This window comes from Callithrix jacchus, chromosome 14, assembly GCF_049354715.1.
Source record: "Callithrix jacchus isolate 240 chromosome 14, calJac240_pri, whole genome shotgun sequence".
NCBI lineage: Eukaryota > Metazoa > Chordata > Mammalia > Primates > Cebidae > Callithrix > Callithrix jacchus.
Genome location: NC_133515.1, coordinates 105328715 through 105344119, shown reverse-complemented (window position 1 = coordinate 105344119; position 15405 = coordinate 105328715).

Sequence of the window (15405 nt, the reverse complement as noted above, 5' to 3'; positions counted from 1 at the left end):
GGAAGACAGAAGCCCAGTGTTTGCTGGCCTGGGAACAGTGTTTGGTTATTTGAGGCTGGTGGGTGGCTGAATATGTATCTACCCGTGAGTCAGTGGCGGATTTTATTTTCATATGGAAGGCTCTGTTTTTATGCTCAACACATCCAGCCGTGACAGAGGTGCCTCCTTGTCCCTCATCTGTTCCCTTTAATGATCTACATGTTCCCCTCCTCTCCCACTGCCACCGTCAGACTGTTACCTCCCAGTGGGTGAAGTTACATCTGACCTTCATGTCCCTGGTGACTTTACTGGCCCGAAGAAGGCATTCAGTGAAGGCTTGTTTGGAGGGTGGATCCCGACCATCAGCAGGACGCATTTCCAATAACATGACCATCAGCATTGTGTGCTTACTATGTGCCCAACCATATATGGAGTCACTAGAATAGTAAACCCACAGAAGGAAAGCACACAAGGCAGAGCTGTGTCTCCAGCAGATGTTCTGTAGATACAGGATTGCATCTGCTTGGAAGAGTACACCCAGAACCTTGAAGCCAGCACAGAAGGTCCCTGAACCATCAGAGAGCTGTCGCAAGATCACACACTGATGTTCACACACGCAAGACTTAGAAGAGCGTTCTCCAAGCCCTCACTCAGACTCAATTTCCTGCTAGTTCATTCCACAAAATATTTAAAGGTCTTCCACGTGCCTTGTGTCCTAAAGGCTGGGGTTTCCAGCATGAGTAAGATACGTTCTGTGCTTAGAAGGAGCTTGACCAAGAGATCAGAGTTGGGACATATATATGTCCAGAGAGTTGGGAATTTTTTTTAAGTTTTGGTACATAATCATCTCCCTAATTATGACTCATCTCCAGACAATTCAAGGTCACTGAATAGGCGAATGACCACAAAACAGCCAGAGAACAATGCACACAGGAGTTGATTGTGTGCCTCTCACAATCAGTGACATGGGAGTTGAGAGAAGGGAGACGTGAGTGTGGGCTCAGGCAGCAGAGGGCTACAGAGTGAAAGGGACCCCTGTGAGGAGAGCCACTGAAGTCATGCCAGTCTGTGTTTCCATCCTTCCTGCTGTCCGGTGGAGGGGCCCCTGGGGAGGGAAGGAAGGCATAGGTGCTCCTCTTTGTGCTGGAGTTGGGTTTGGACAGGGCTGACTCCCGAAAAGGTGGCTCTGGATAAAATGCTGGAATGTGACCACCCAGGAGAGCTCGGCAGCCATGGTGCAGAGGACTCTTCCACCTCTCCCCCTCCTGCCCTAACCAGCTCAGCACCAAGCACATGGGCACTTTAAAAGCACAGGCCACGGTGGGAGACTCGCTGTGCTACCCCCAACCCCTTCAGCAAAATGCAAGTGTGACCTTCATTTTGCTTTGTGACTTAAAACCTTTCACTGTTATTCAGCTGCAGCTCAGCATGGTGGTTGGACTCCGGAGCCAGAAGACCTGGTTCAAATCATGGCTGCATCACTCATAAGATATGTGATCTTGGGCAGGTCACCTGGCGGCTCTGTGCCTCAGTTTCCCCATTTGTAAAATGGGGATGATGGTAGTAAGGGTCCTACCCCACCTGATTAGGAAGCCCCAGGGAGGAAGGCTGGTGAGGAGCTCCCCCACTCCTCTCCTGTCTTCTCTCCTGGCTCCGTTCCTTTTCTCTGCTTCAGCCTCTTCTGAGCTTTACTCTTGCTGCCATCTTCCCCGGCTACCTGCTCATCTCTCAGGGAGGAAATGGTGTGTCCTAGGGCTGGGGTGTCCTGGGGCTCTGAGCCCCTCTCAACTAGGTGAGTTCCCCATCCTGGGCTCCCCAAGCATGTAGCTACTTGATGCCTGGCCCACCTGCCCAATAGCTGAAGGCATCCCAGAGAGGGGTACTACGTCCCTGTGATTTGCCTGTGTAGCTCCAGTGCCTGGCAGAGTGCTTGGCAGATGTGCTGGTTGCCAAGAAAGCAATGGCCGAATGGACAAATTCACAAAGGATGGAAGGAGGAGTCACAGGCCCGTGCACAGTGCCCAAAGGACAGAGCTGAGGCTGCTGGTCAGGACAGCTTCAGGCTCTGGCTGGGCTCCAGCACACAGCTGGAGGCACCCGTGACTCTAGCTGGGAGGGGCTGGAAGATCCAGGCAGCCCCTGACTGCCCTCCTTCCCCTTAGTCATGTCCAGTTCTGTAAACAAACTCTTAACTGCACCAGAAGGCCTGGGAGTTAAGAGAACCCAGTGAAGAAACCTTTTGCAGAGAGAGAAAAGAACCCTTTTGAATGTGAACAATCACCCTAATTGACTGAATGATTTCTCTTCTGGATTTCCTTCAACCAGGGAAAGCCCAGGTAAGATATTTGAGGCCCTAATACATCTAGACAAAATATATAAAAACTTGTCACATCAAAAGCCACCCCTGGAGAAAAAGGATTGTCGCCAACCCACTCAGCTAGTAATATGAGATGCTCTCTGCCTGCAGACAGCAATTGCTATAATCAATGCAAACGATCCCAGCCACACTCCCTGATCCTGGGTTCTGAAACTCAGAGGTGCAGCTGGCCAGACTGATGCAGCCAGCCTCTCTCTGAAGGATTCTGCAGCAGGCGAATTGCTGGAGTGTGTTCAGACCGAATCCAGCTGCTACAACCTTCACACAAACTTCCTGAAATAGAGGCAAAAGGTAGCAACTTGTCGCTTCTTGAGCCAAGAGATTTAGAACATGAGACCAAATGAGAGAGATTAAAATGCAAAATACAGGGAATCAGTGAAGTGAGGATTTAGCTCTCCAGGCCAAAGCGGGCAGTCCTGGGTCTTTGTTGGGAAGTTATAGCTGCCATGTAAGGTGTCCCGGCCAGGGCTGGGATCAGGAGGCTGATGCTGAAGCCTCGGCCTGGAAGTGGCGCTGACGAAGCAGCATCAGAGGTCTGGGCGGCGCAGATGAGATTGTCACTCCAAGGTCCTCAAAGCACAGCCAGGAAAAATGCACATTTAGGTACATTAGCTGAATTTTTTAGAACACTAGTAAGCACCTAGGAGATGCTCAGAAAAATACATATTTTCCTTCCCTTTCCTGAAGACTAGGGGCCTAGCTTGGTCTGTGTTAATTACTATTTCAGAGTCCTTATTTGCAAGTAAAAGAAACCAATGCTAGTGGATTTAAATAGAAGACGATTACTTCTTACTGATTGTGAGGAAGGCTGGTGAAGCAGGCTTATAGAATGAGCAGGCACTGGCCTGGTGTGCAGCTAGAACCATGGCCAAAATCACCCTGCAGACCTCTCCCAGGGAGATCCCTGTTGCTTCTGCCACTCAACAGCAGACATCAGCCCATGCTGCATCGACTCCGCGGCACCAGATACGGGAACCTGGACTCTGACACTGTCCAGGACCCTCCATTCTGATTGAAATCCGTGACACCAAATCTTACTGCTGCCCCACAAAGGAATTCTCCACAGTCCCTGTTTCTTTGGGTCTTTCACTCCAGATTCAAAATCCTAACTACTAGGGAGGCTGAGGCAGGAACATTGCTTGAGCCCAGGAGTTGGAGACTGCCATGAGGTATGATGTCACCACTGCACTCCAGCCTGGACAACAGAGTAAGATCCTGACTAAAGAACGAATGAGTCACATGCCAAGCCTGTCACATGCCACACCAAGGTTCAAGATAAGCTAGGAGGAGTAAGTATCTAGAATGTACACCATTCAAAGAGGAAAGTGGGCTCCACTTCTCACTAAGATTCATAAAATGGGGATTCTTCCAACAAAGGAAGGAGCTTCCAAGGCTGAGCAGCCCCAGAATAGCACATTCCCTGCAGTTATACTGGGGTTTCCAGTCTCCCCAGCAGGAAAGAAAAGCAAAAGCCACACATGGACAGTGTGCAAAAGCTGGAGCCTGGGAAGAGCCTTCACCTGGATCTCATCTTTCTCTCTCTGGAACAGGTTCGGGGAGCTATGCTGTCATTGATGCCCCTGCCTGGAAGGCTTTTCCCTCCTCAGACTTGCCCTCCTCCAAGACCCACAAAGATCTCCCTCTTGTCAAAGATACGATTGTACCTCTAGATTACATCACACTTTTCAGAAATGAATTATTTCATTTATGTAGGTCTTGTCAAGCTCCCCTAGGATGGGGACAAAACTCGTATTCATTAAACAGTTAACAAACATTCACTGAGCGTCTGCTAGGCCTTGGGGAGACCTAGGGGACAAAGGCACGGCCTGTGCCTTTGAGAAGAAGGTCACGTCGGGTGTCAAGTGTGCGGAGGTGTGAAGGCTTTGTAGAGGAGGTGGCTTATTTAAATGGGTCTTAGGATGTTCTCAGCCATTGGTAAAGGGAGAGATGCATCCCAGAGAGAAGGAACAGCATGCACAGGGGCAAGGAGTCATGAGAAGGCGTTGCAATTTGGGAACAGATTGCTTGGGATGTGGTGTGTGTGTGGTACAGCAGGCAAGGAAGTGGGAGGTGAGGTTGCTGCTCAGGATTGGGACGACATTCCTTTTTCCTCTAATCTTTAAAACCTGCAGGGTTTTTTTTTTTTAGAACTCATTGAGTTTTACATTTTGTTTTATTTTCTTATTTTTGTAGAGATAGAGGTCTTGCTATGTTGCCCAGGCTGGTCTCAACCTCCTGGCCTCAAGCGATCCTCCTACCTCAGCCTCCCAAAGTGCTGGGATTACAGGTGTGAGTCACTGTGCCGGCCTGAAACCACATTCTTAGGATCCTTGAGTATCTCCCTGAGGAAAAGACAGTGTATCCTGAGACCATTAGAAATCATCAGATACTTTTTAAATCGATTTTTTTATTGTGATAAATATATATAACATAAAATTTGCCATTTAAGCCATTTTTAAGTGCACAGTGCAGTGGCATTAAATACGTGCAAAATGCTGTGCAGCCATCAGCACCATCCAGCTCCAGAATGCTCTTCAGCCTGTACAACTGAAACTCTGCACCCATTTAACATTAACCCCTTATGCTCCCCTCCCTCTAGATCCTGGCAACCGCCGCCATCCCACTTTCTCCCTGTCATCAATGCTTTTAAGCCGAGGGCCACCTGATGGGATTTTTAAGAAAAATTCCCCCCACTACATTGTAAAGAATAGATTGGAGGATTTTGGGGTAGGAAGTGCTGCAGAGAACTCCAGAGGCAATGATGACAGTGACAGTGGGGTGGGGGTGGGGTGTGTGCAGGAGGGTGGCCAGAGATATTGACATTGATTAGATGTAGAAGTCAAGAGGCATTCAAGGTCACTTCAAGGCATTTTGTATGTATGTATGTATGTGTGTGCGTATGTATGTATGTATGTATGTATGTTTTTGAGACAAAGTCTCACTCTGTCACACAAGCTGGGGTGCAGTGGCATGATCTCGGCTCACTGCAACCCCTGTCTCCTGGGTTCAAGCAATTCTTCCCCCTCAGACTCCTGAGTAGCTGGGATTACAGGTGTACACCACCTAATTACCCAGCTAATTTTTGAATCTTTAGTAGAGACAGAATTTCACAATGTTGGCCAGGCTGGTTTCGAACTCCTGGCCTCAAATGATCTGCCTGCGTTGGCCTCCCAAAGTGCTGGGATTACACATGTGAGCCACCGCACCCGGTCTAAGGTGTCTTTTTCTATTTTATTTTAACAATATTGACCCCCACACCCATTCTTGTGTGAGACAGAGAGGCGATTATGTTCTTACAGGAGTTTTAAATAATCCTCTGACCCTCTCAACTCACAAATATTTCAAAATTACAGCCTATTTAGATGGTGAAGGACATCCTCCATATCATTCCTGTAAGATGGGTGAGAGGACTTGAGGGCACGTTTGACCATTGCATGCTTTAATCCATTTTATAAAAGAGAAATCATTTACAAAAGCAGTTTATGGTCATGAAATGTGTAATGACAATTCAGAACAGTTCCTGTGCTAAGAAAAAGCATCTGAAGCTTACATTCAAAAGACACCTGACTAAACACAGCATCTGGAGTGGTCAGAAGACCCGGGTTCCAGTCCAGTCTGCCACTCGAGAACTTGGTGACCCTGGGAGAGCAGCTTAACTCCTCTCATTTCTGTTCCCTCTTCAGCACAGTGGTTGCTGTGAGATGCTTTGGGTAAAGCCCTGCGCAGCGTGTGACCCACAGAGAGTGCTCAGTTCACAGTGGCTGCTGTTGTCTGTTCTGATAACACTGATCATCATCATCTCCAAGGACTCACTCGGCCCTGATGCCCTGCACTTCGCAGTTATTCTTGAGAGGGATATGGAACTGTCCATTTCTGGGTGTTCTGAAGAAAGTGTCCCATACTCCCTGCAGGGCCTCCCCAGTCCCTGTTGACTCAGCCTCAACTTTTCTGGAGGGTGACCTTTCTGCCAGCCTCATTCTCTTCCTTTCTCACTTCTCCCAACTTCCTCTGGTCCCAAATCACCCTGCCTAGTCTTGCTTAGTAGCTGTGCTGTTTCCTTTTCCACCCCTATGATGCCGAAGTCTCCTCTGAATCTGGGAGCACTGGAGGTAGAGAAGGGGTGAGACTCTCTTCTCTCTATTCTCACAGGCCATAGACCCCTCCCTGAAGGTCCTCTGCCCCCTCCCTCTGAGCCTCAGAGCCTTCCTTGCCACTCGGAGCTCCCCTTTGTGTGCCCTCTTGAAAACTGTACAGAATCTTGTCTAGAGTCTCAGCTGATGAGACTTTCCCTGTGGGAGACCAGGCTGAGGGACACCACTGAGTTCTGGGGGGGGCCACTGCGGTGTGATTAGGTGCAAGGCTGCCATCTGGATTTCAAACACAGAGTGGGCCAGTGTGAACGCTATTGGTTGAGAAGAGACTTACAGGCGTGAGGGTGAAAGGTGGGGATTGGAGGCATGGTGGAAACGGCTCCAGCCTGGACTGTGCCTGCAGGGCTAGGCTCTCCCTACCTAAGAGAGAACCCATGTGTTTTTCTTCTTAGTTTAAAGTCATTTGCTTTGTAGGCAACAATCCACAGGGCAGGGCACATACCTAATTGACTGATTGGTAAGAGAGTCAAATATTTGTTGTTAGAAAAAGCTTCAAGTTGCTTTTAGAAATTGTTCATGAAGTTAAGCATGATCTGTTTTGAAGTTACTTTAGTTGTGAGGCTTGAGGTGCTATATCACCCTATATTTTTAGGGTCCTTACATTTTCCAGTGTTGTTAAAAAGCAATTTATTGGGCCGGGAGCGGTGGCTCAAGCCTATAATCCCAGCACCTTGGGAGGCCGAGGCGGGTGGATCACGAGGTCAAGAGATCAAGATCATCCTGGTTAACATGGTGAAACCCCGTCTCTACTAAAAATACAAAAAATTAGCTGGGCATGGTGGCGCGTGCCTGTATTCCCAGCTACTCAGGAGGCTGAGGCAGGAGAATTGCCTGAACCCAGGAGGCGGAGGTTGCGGTGAGCCGAGATTGAGTCATGGCACTCCAGACTGGGTAACAAGAGCGAAACTCCGTCTCAAAAAAAAAGCAATTTATTGTTCACCATGTGCCATGGTAGTTCCCCAACTTGGAGGCAGGGACTGTGTTTGTGTCTCTCCCAGCACCTAACAGAATATTGAATGCCTAGTAGGTGTTCAACAAATATTAATTTCAAGCATCTTTTGTAGCACCAATTATTCTAGATCATTAACCTAATAAATTCCACCTTAGTCACTGCCAAGCCAAATTGTTTCAAGTAAGCAAGACACCGCTCGGGGCTGCCTGCGCACAGTGCATGCTGCATGGGTTCGTGGGTGCCTCCCTGGATTCCGGTGTGACTGATGATGACTGAAAGGTGAGTATCCAGCAGGCATTGCAGGGACCAGTGTCTCATCAGTGACCCTGTTCACACATGCTCTTCACGTGGTGACCGGTTTTACCAGTTTCTGATGATAGCATTTGTCTGTATTTCTTGGTACAGAATTCTAGGCCCCTGACAGCTTTTGTGAAAAAATGTAGGCAGGAAAACCATTGCGTATTCCACAGTTCTTCGAAAGTGACTTTCATCACTGGCCAAAGTTTCCAGTACAGAGTCACTCTCTTGGTTTACCCAGAACAATAATTCTGACCAACAGAAGTTCCTTCCAGTTCAAAATCTTGTTTAGTCTCACTTGAGCCCTCCGTCATTGGATTAGGGCCCTCCCTGTCACTGCTGGAAAGAACTTCAGGGAGCATCTCTTCCAGGTCTCTACCTAAGGGCCAACGTGGACGGTGTGTGCCCCGGACAGGTGTGTGGTTGTGAACATATCGAAATAGGTTGCTCCCATGAGTAAAGGGTTGCTGCTCCCAAGCATCATGAATGTCCCCCTATCGCTCCCATTCTTTCCTGGAACCCTATAAACCCTTTAGCAATAGAAGGGTTAATGGCTCGACCAGCCCTGGGTAGGGGGCCTCCAGCTCTGCTGTTGCTGTTTCCTTCTGTGCTTCCTCCCACTGGCCCATGAGCTCTCCCAAGTCAGAGCCTGTGATGTTGGTTTCTGTATCCCAAGTAACTGTGGTAAGTAACTGTGGATCCCGTGGTAAGTTGTCCACAAATGTTTGCTTAAAGGAGAAAGAGCTAGAGGGGAGGAGAGGGAATGGGTGGAGGGGAGGCCCCTATAACCTGTCTACTCCTCCAGCTCTCCTGGTCCTCTGGGGCAGTGCTGCTTTAATGGACAATGGCAGAATGGAGGAAGAAGAGGAAGGGTGGACTTGATGTGTCCTGGCTGCAAAGACGGCTCCTCACCAGGGTCTCACCAGTGCCCAGCCCCTGTGGACCCAGCCTCGTGTTTAAGTCCAGGGAGCACATATCGCTGGGGAGTGCTTGGGAAGGGATCTCCCGGATATAGGAAAGCCTGGATTCTTCAGGCGACCAAAGCCAAAGTTTAAGGGAAGGGAACGGGATCCCCAGATAGGATGTTGAGCACATTCTCGGGCCTCCTTAGAGGAATAGGGCGCTGTGGGGCATGTTAGAGCCATACCCATCTTCCTGCGCACTCTCCCAGGCTGGGGCCTCAATGACGCACAAGGAGTCCCTGCCCTTGGGGAGCCCCAGTTCAGTGGGGATAAAAATCAATTGCAGTACAATTCTGTACACACAGGGAAAACAGTCTCCACAATGCTGAGGCAGCCCCAGAGAAGAAGAGATCAATGCTGTTTGGGAATGGAAACTCACACATAATGTGCAGGAGAAAATGACACCTACCTCGGGTTTTAAAGAATGAATGAGGGTTAGGCAAGCCAGCGCAGGATGGAAGGGAATTTTAGGCAGGAGAAACAGCATACGCAGAGACATAGTCATACATGGAAAACAGCACGCTCAGGAAGGCACAGTGGGGTGATAATGTTGGGAGTTTCAAGTACCAGGCAGGGAGAGTGACAGACAGGCCAGAGGAGGTGGGTAGGAGTGAGAGTGAGCACAAAAAAATGGTAAACAGAACTCATATTTGCAGAGAGATCTAGAATTTACCTGTTACCTTCATTCAATTTACAATCACTTATTGAGCTCCTTCTATATGCGAGATATTTTTCTTTGAATATTCCCGGCCATCTGTATTCCCCCTTGTCACTAAGGAATGGGCACACCCTGGACACCACATGTCATCCAGACCCACTTTATAGAGGAGGAAACTAGCTCAGTCCAGGGAGATGTGGTGTCTGAGAGCTCCCAGGTGGTTAACGGCCGAACCAAGACTTGAATCCAGATCTCTAAATTTCCCACTCCTGGGCCCGGTCCCAGACCCTTGCACGATGTGTGCAAAGCAGGCGCTTCAGAGCTGAGACCATTTCTTATTTATTTAGACCTGATGTGGTTTGTGAAATGACACTCAGATCAAAGGAACCCAGAATCTCTTCTGAAGCTCCGGAACTCAAAGGTACTCATGATTTGGTGACGAGACTTCCATTACATGTGCATAAGTGGAATTCTCTGCTTGAAAAAAGGATGGGTTGGGGAGGCTTGCAAGCATCTCCCTTTAGGTTCCCATGGATGCCCACTTCTGAGCTTGTCAGTTGCTCAATAGTGGTTCCACTTTGCAAACGGTTCACCTTCAGGGTATTGATCCCTCTCTGGTTCTCTCATTGATGTCCCTGTCATTGAATGAGCTGTTTCAGCAGTGCTCCTGTTCTTTTTCAAAGTCACCCTCAGATGCCATTGATTCCATCATCATTCTTTGCAGGCTGTGGCCTTATTGCTGCAAGGACAGCAAATACTGGGAGTTTGGAAACTGCATGCTCCTGGCTTTCCTAGGGAGGGCTGGAGGTGGGCTTTGCTGAGACAGAAAGGAGAGGCAGAAAATGACTGATTGTTTCTGGGTTACAGCTTCAACTGCTAGGGCACCCTTGGCTTCTTGGGTACAAATCCTCCCTGCAGGACACAGAGACTGAATCTTTCTGCCTCTCTGCCCAACCCCACACCCCCTGGGTGCCATCTTCATAACCGGGAGGCTGAGCTGGAAGTCAGCAGGCAGCCGTTCTCCACATCTTGTGTGGGATGTGACATTCCAAACCCAGATCTGCACCCTGAGGCCCCTAGTTGTGTGGGGTAGTGGGCAGTGCCCTGCTTTGGTGTCAAACAGGAGAGGTTCACACCTCAACTCTGCTATTTCTAGTTATGTGATCTTGGGAAGGTTACCTGCTTTTCCTGGGCCTTTGTTTCCAAAAATTTATTATGAAATTTCCAAAATGCACTGTCTAATATGGTAGCTACTAAGCGGACATGACTATTGAATGCTTGAAACCTGATGAGTCCGCGCTAAGATGTGCCGCAGATTAAGACACCTGGCTTTCCTCCCACCCTAGGGGCAACAGTGACCTTCGAGGTAGTAGGGAGGGCTGTTTTCCATGCCCAGTGTGGCCTGCACAGCTCCCATGATGCCTTTATGGAAGGCCTGCCCCCGCAACTGGTACCTGGTCCTGTCACAGTCCCAGGACACTAGACCTCGAGGCGGCCAGGCGGCCAGGTGCGTGCTGCAGATGGTGACTTCTCGATGGCACGGCCTGGCCCTGCAGCAGAATGCAGGGTTGGAGAATGGAGTGTGGATTGGGCCAAAACAGGAGTTTCTACATCTGGTCCTGCCACTGGCTGCACCTGCATTGCTGTGTGACCTTGACAGCTACTCCCTCCACACCTGAACTTCCTCATCTGGAAACTGGACTTGCCTCCTAGGGTTCCTGCAAATATGAAAGGAGCTAACACCTCCGAGGTGCTTGGCATTGTCCTGGCACTTGGCAAACACATGATAAATATTAGTGATTACTTGTGGAGGGGATGTGGGGTTGGGGGAAGCTTTGCCACCACCACCACCACCACCACCACCACCCCCCCCACCCCTCCCCCACCCCCCCACCCCCCCCCCCCGCCAGGGCTGAGCAGCAGTGAAGAGCTTTCTGCATAAGAGAGAGTGAGAAAGATAAATAAACTCACATCTTCCTCTGAAAGAGGCTCCCGCTGGCTGGCTGCTCACCTGACCAAGTGTCCCTCCTGGCCTCTTGTCTGCCCTGAAGAGAGCCGGGTCACACAGCCTCAGCGCCTCCTGCACTCCAGTCTTCAGCTGCTGCCTTCTGCTGGCTGAACCCATAAGAAACTAGAGGGTGAGCAGGCACCATGGTTCATGCTTGCAATCCCAGCGCTTCGGGAGGCCAAGAGTTTGAGTTCAGCCAACTCTGTCTCTATCAAAAAAATACAGAAATTAGCAGGGTGTTAAGGTGCTGAGCCTGGCAGGTGGAGGTTGCAGTGAGCTGAGATGGTGTCACTGCACTCCAGCCTGGGTGATAGATCCAGGCCTCATCTCAAAAAACAAAATAATAAAGAGTGTTGCCGTTTAGAAAATAAACTAGAGGGCAAGGGATGCACTGATACAGCTGGTACATGCCAGCCTCTCTGGGCACAGCGCAGGGTGAAGAAGGGTGGGGACAGCCCTGGAGAGGCACAGCACTTGTCCTCTAATCCAGATGAAAGAGAAAGAAGTCACAGGCTAGGGGTCAGAAAACCTGAGATCTACCCCCAGGTTTGCCCTTAACTGATTGTATGACTGTGGGCAAGCCACTGGTCTGCTGTGAGCCTTCGTTTTCTTACCTGGAAAATGACAAAGTTGTAGCAGTGATATCCAAGTTCCCTCCAAACCTAACATACTGTCTTTTACTGACACCACTGCAGATGAAATAACTAGGCAAAGCTAAGTTTGCCATTAGCTCTCAGGGAAATGCAAATGAAACCCACAATGAGACACCACTTCACACCCACTAGGATGCATCAAAAGACAGCTACATATCAAAAAGACAGATCGTAATGTGTTGATGAGGATGTGGAGGCACTGGAGCCCTTGTGTGCTGCTGGTGGAAATGTTAAATGGAACAGACACTTAACAGTGGCTGGAAAATAGTCTGGCAGTTCCTCAAAAGGCTAAACAGAGTTACCGCATGACCCTGCCATTCCACTGCCACATACATTTCCGAGAGAAATGAAAGCATATGTATACGTGCAAACTTCCACACAAATGTTCATAGCAGCATTCATAATGTATTCCAGATAAGCAAGACGTAGTCCATCTACAGGATGGAATGCTATTAGGCGGTAAAAGAAAATAAAGTGCAACATGCGTAGACCTGGAAGACATTACGCTCCGCAAAAAAGCCAGTGGGAAAAGGCCACACACACAGTGTCTGCTTGCTTCTCTCTCCCTGATGCTTCCTCTCTGGTCAGCTCCTCTCTTTGGGTTCTGGTCATCATTTTTTCCCTTTGTCTCTCAGGACTAGGGGTGGTATCTGCTCCTTCTGTTTCTTGCCCCAGGGAACTTCATCCATTACTGATTTCCCTAAATGTTTCCCTCCACTTTGTGAATAGTTCTTGATTAAACTTTCCTCCTATTTCCCAACTTGTGCATCTGTATCTTGATGCGGTGTCTTACTCTCCATCCATCCATCCATCCATCCATCCACCCATCCATCTATCCATCCTCCCACCATCCACACCCCCATCCATCTATCCACCCAATCATCCACTTGCTCATCATCCTATCTATCCATCCATCCATCCATCCATCCATTCATCCATTCACCCATCCACCCATCCATCTATCCATCCTCCCACCATCCACACCCCCATCCATCTATCCACCCAATCATCCACTTGCTCATCATCCTATCTATCCATCCATCCATCCATCCATCCATCCATTCATCCATTCACCCATCCACCCATTCATCTATCCATCCTCCCACCATCCACACCCCCATCCATCTATCCATCCAATCATCCACTTACTCATCATCCTATCTATCCATCCATCCATCATTCCACACTCCATCTACCCCACCATCCCTCCATCCACCCACCTATTCACTCTTCCATTCAGAAGCACAGTACAGAGTTCATTCTCAATGCTCAGTACATCAGCAAACACCGAGTTCATACTGCTCAGTAGATGGCGAGTGCTAGGCTTTATGCCAGGAATGTAGGTAATTAAAGCACAGCCTCTGTTCTCCAGAAGTTGGTGATACAGTCTAGGAATAAAAATAAACTATACGTATCTCATGTCCTGTCTAGGGGGCCAAAAGAAAGAAAAGAAAAGAGCCAGGCACGGTGGCTCAAGCCTGTAATCCCAGCACTTTGGGAGACTGAGGCGGGTAGATCACGAGGTCAAGAGATCGAGACCATCCTGGTCAACATGGTGAAACCCTGTCTCTACTAAAAATACAAAAAATTAGCTGGGCATGGTGGCGTGTGCCTATAGTCTCAGCTACTCAGGAGGCCAAGGCAGGAGAATTGCCTGAACCCAGGAGGCGGAGGTGCAGTGAGCTGAGATTGTGCCATTGCACTCCAGCCTGGGTAACAAGAGCGAAACTCCGTCTCACCAAAAAAAAAAAAAAAAAAAAAAAAAAAAAAAAGAAGAAGAAAAGAAAAGACTGAAAATTACTTAGCAAGATTTGGAGACTTCAAGGGTACATTGTAGGCTCTTATTACTTTTAAGTTTTGAAGCAGTTTGGGAGCGTATGATGCTTCACCCTCCAGAGGCTCCAAAAACCACCAAGAACTGAACCTGCTATGAGCTGTCACTGGGCAGGGACCTATCCTACAGTACCTTGTATATCCAGGGCTGAGCACATAGTAGGTGCTCTGGGAAGTCAGCAGAATTTAACTGACTCTGACTTGAAGACAAGGCTCTACAAAAAATGGAGATTTTGGGAACAGTCTGTGTTTAAAATGTTACAGTAACAAGCAGCCAGCCAAACTGCCTGGTGGAAAGACTGCCCCGCCTCTCCCTCTTCTCCTCCATCTCTATGGTGACTGTTGCGGGACTGGTCAAGGTCAAACATGGTCAACCAAGCAGCAATATCCCAGGGACTCCGGTAGCTGCAGCTTAGGTTTATATCACTGCATAGAGGTCTTCTGTATTTCAGATTATGAATATCTGTGCATTATATCAAAGTCTTTTTTGTTATGGCACAAATTGATAAAGACATTAAATACATTTTTAAGAAAGAAAAATAAACCATCCGTTTGTGATTGGACTGACTGAATGTTTGCATTTCCCTTCCAGCCTTTGTCTATTTCCACATGCATTTCATCCTCCTCCGTGGTAATCACAGTGAACCTATAATTTTGTATTCTGCTTATGATGCCTTTTAAAAAAAGCATTGTTCTTTCATGGAGATTCCGTGCTTGGGGCCAATCTTTGTTGGCATATCAGTTTTCCTCTTAGGAGCGCATCATGCAAAAGACAATGGGAGATGTTTTCATTGCTTTGATTGGGAGTCTGTGAAATGCTTTGTTTCCACAGACTAAGGAGTTAACATAAGAACAGAACAGGCCAGACGCGGTGGCTCAAGCCTGAAATCCCAGCACTTTGGGAGGCCCGAGGTGGGCAGATCATGAGGTCAAGAGATCGAGATCATCTTGGCCAACATGGTGAAACCCTGTCTCTACTAAAAATACAAAAATTAGCTGGGTGTGGTGGCGTGCACCTGTAGTCCCAGCTACTCGGAAGGCTGAGGCAGGAGAATTGCTTGAACCCGGGAGGCAGAGATTGCAGTGAGCTGAGATTGTGCCACTGCACTCCAGCCTGGCGCCTGGGGATAAAGTGAGACTCTGTCTCAAAAAAAAAAGAACAGAACAGAACAGACTTTTCATACAGATCACTTGTATTGTTATCTCAATGGGCTGTTTCATTTGTATGGGAGGAAACCTCCCATATACATCAAGTGGACACAGCATGGGTGTTAGCCTGAACAACCAGGATTTATTCTGTAATAGTCACTAGCTATGTGACCTTGGGCCACTTACCTAATCTCTGGTCCTCAGTTTCTATCTCTGAAAGTAAGAACAGTATCTACTAGGACTGGGGAGAGGAGAGAATGACGTGAGACGGAGACTGGGTTCTGGCCCCTAATGCTCACGGTCTATGTGTGTGACTCTACATAACTATAGTTCTCTGAATGACACTGAGATTAACCTTGGGCAAGGCTCTCTGATCCTTTGCTTAT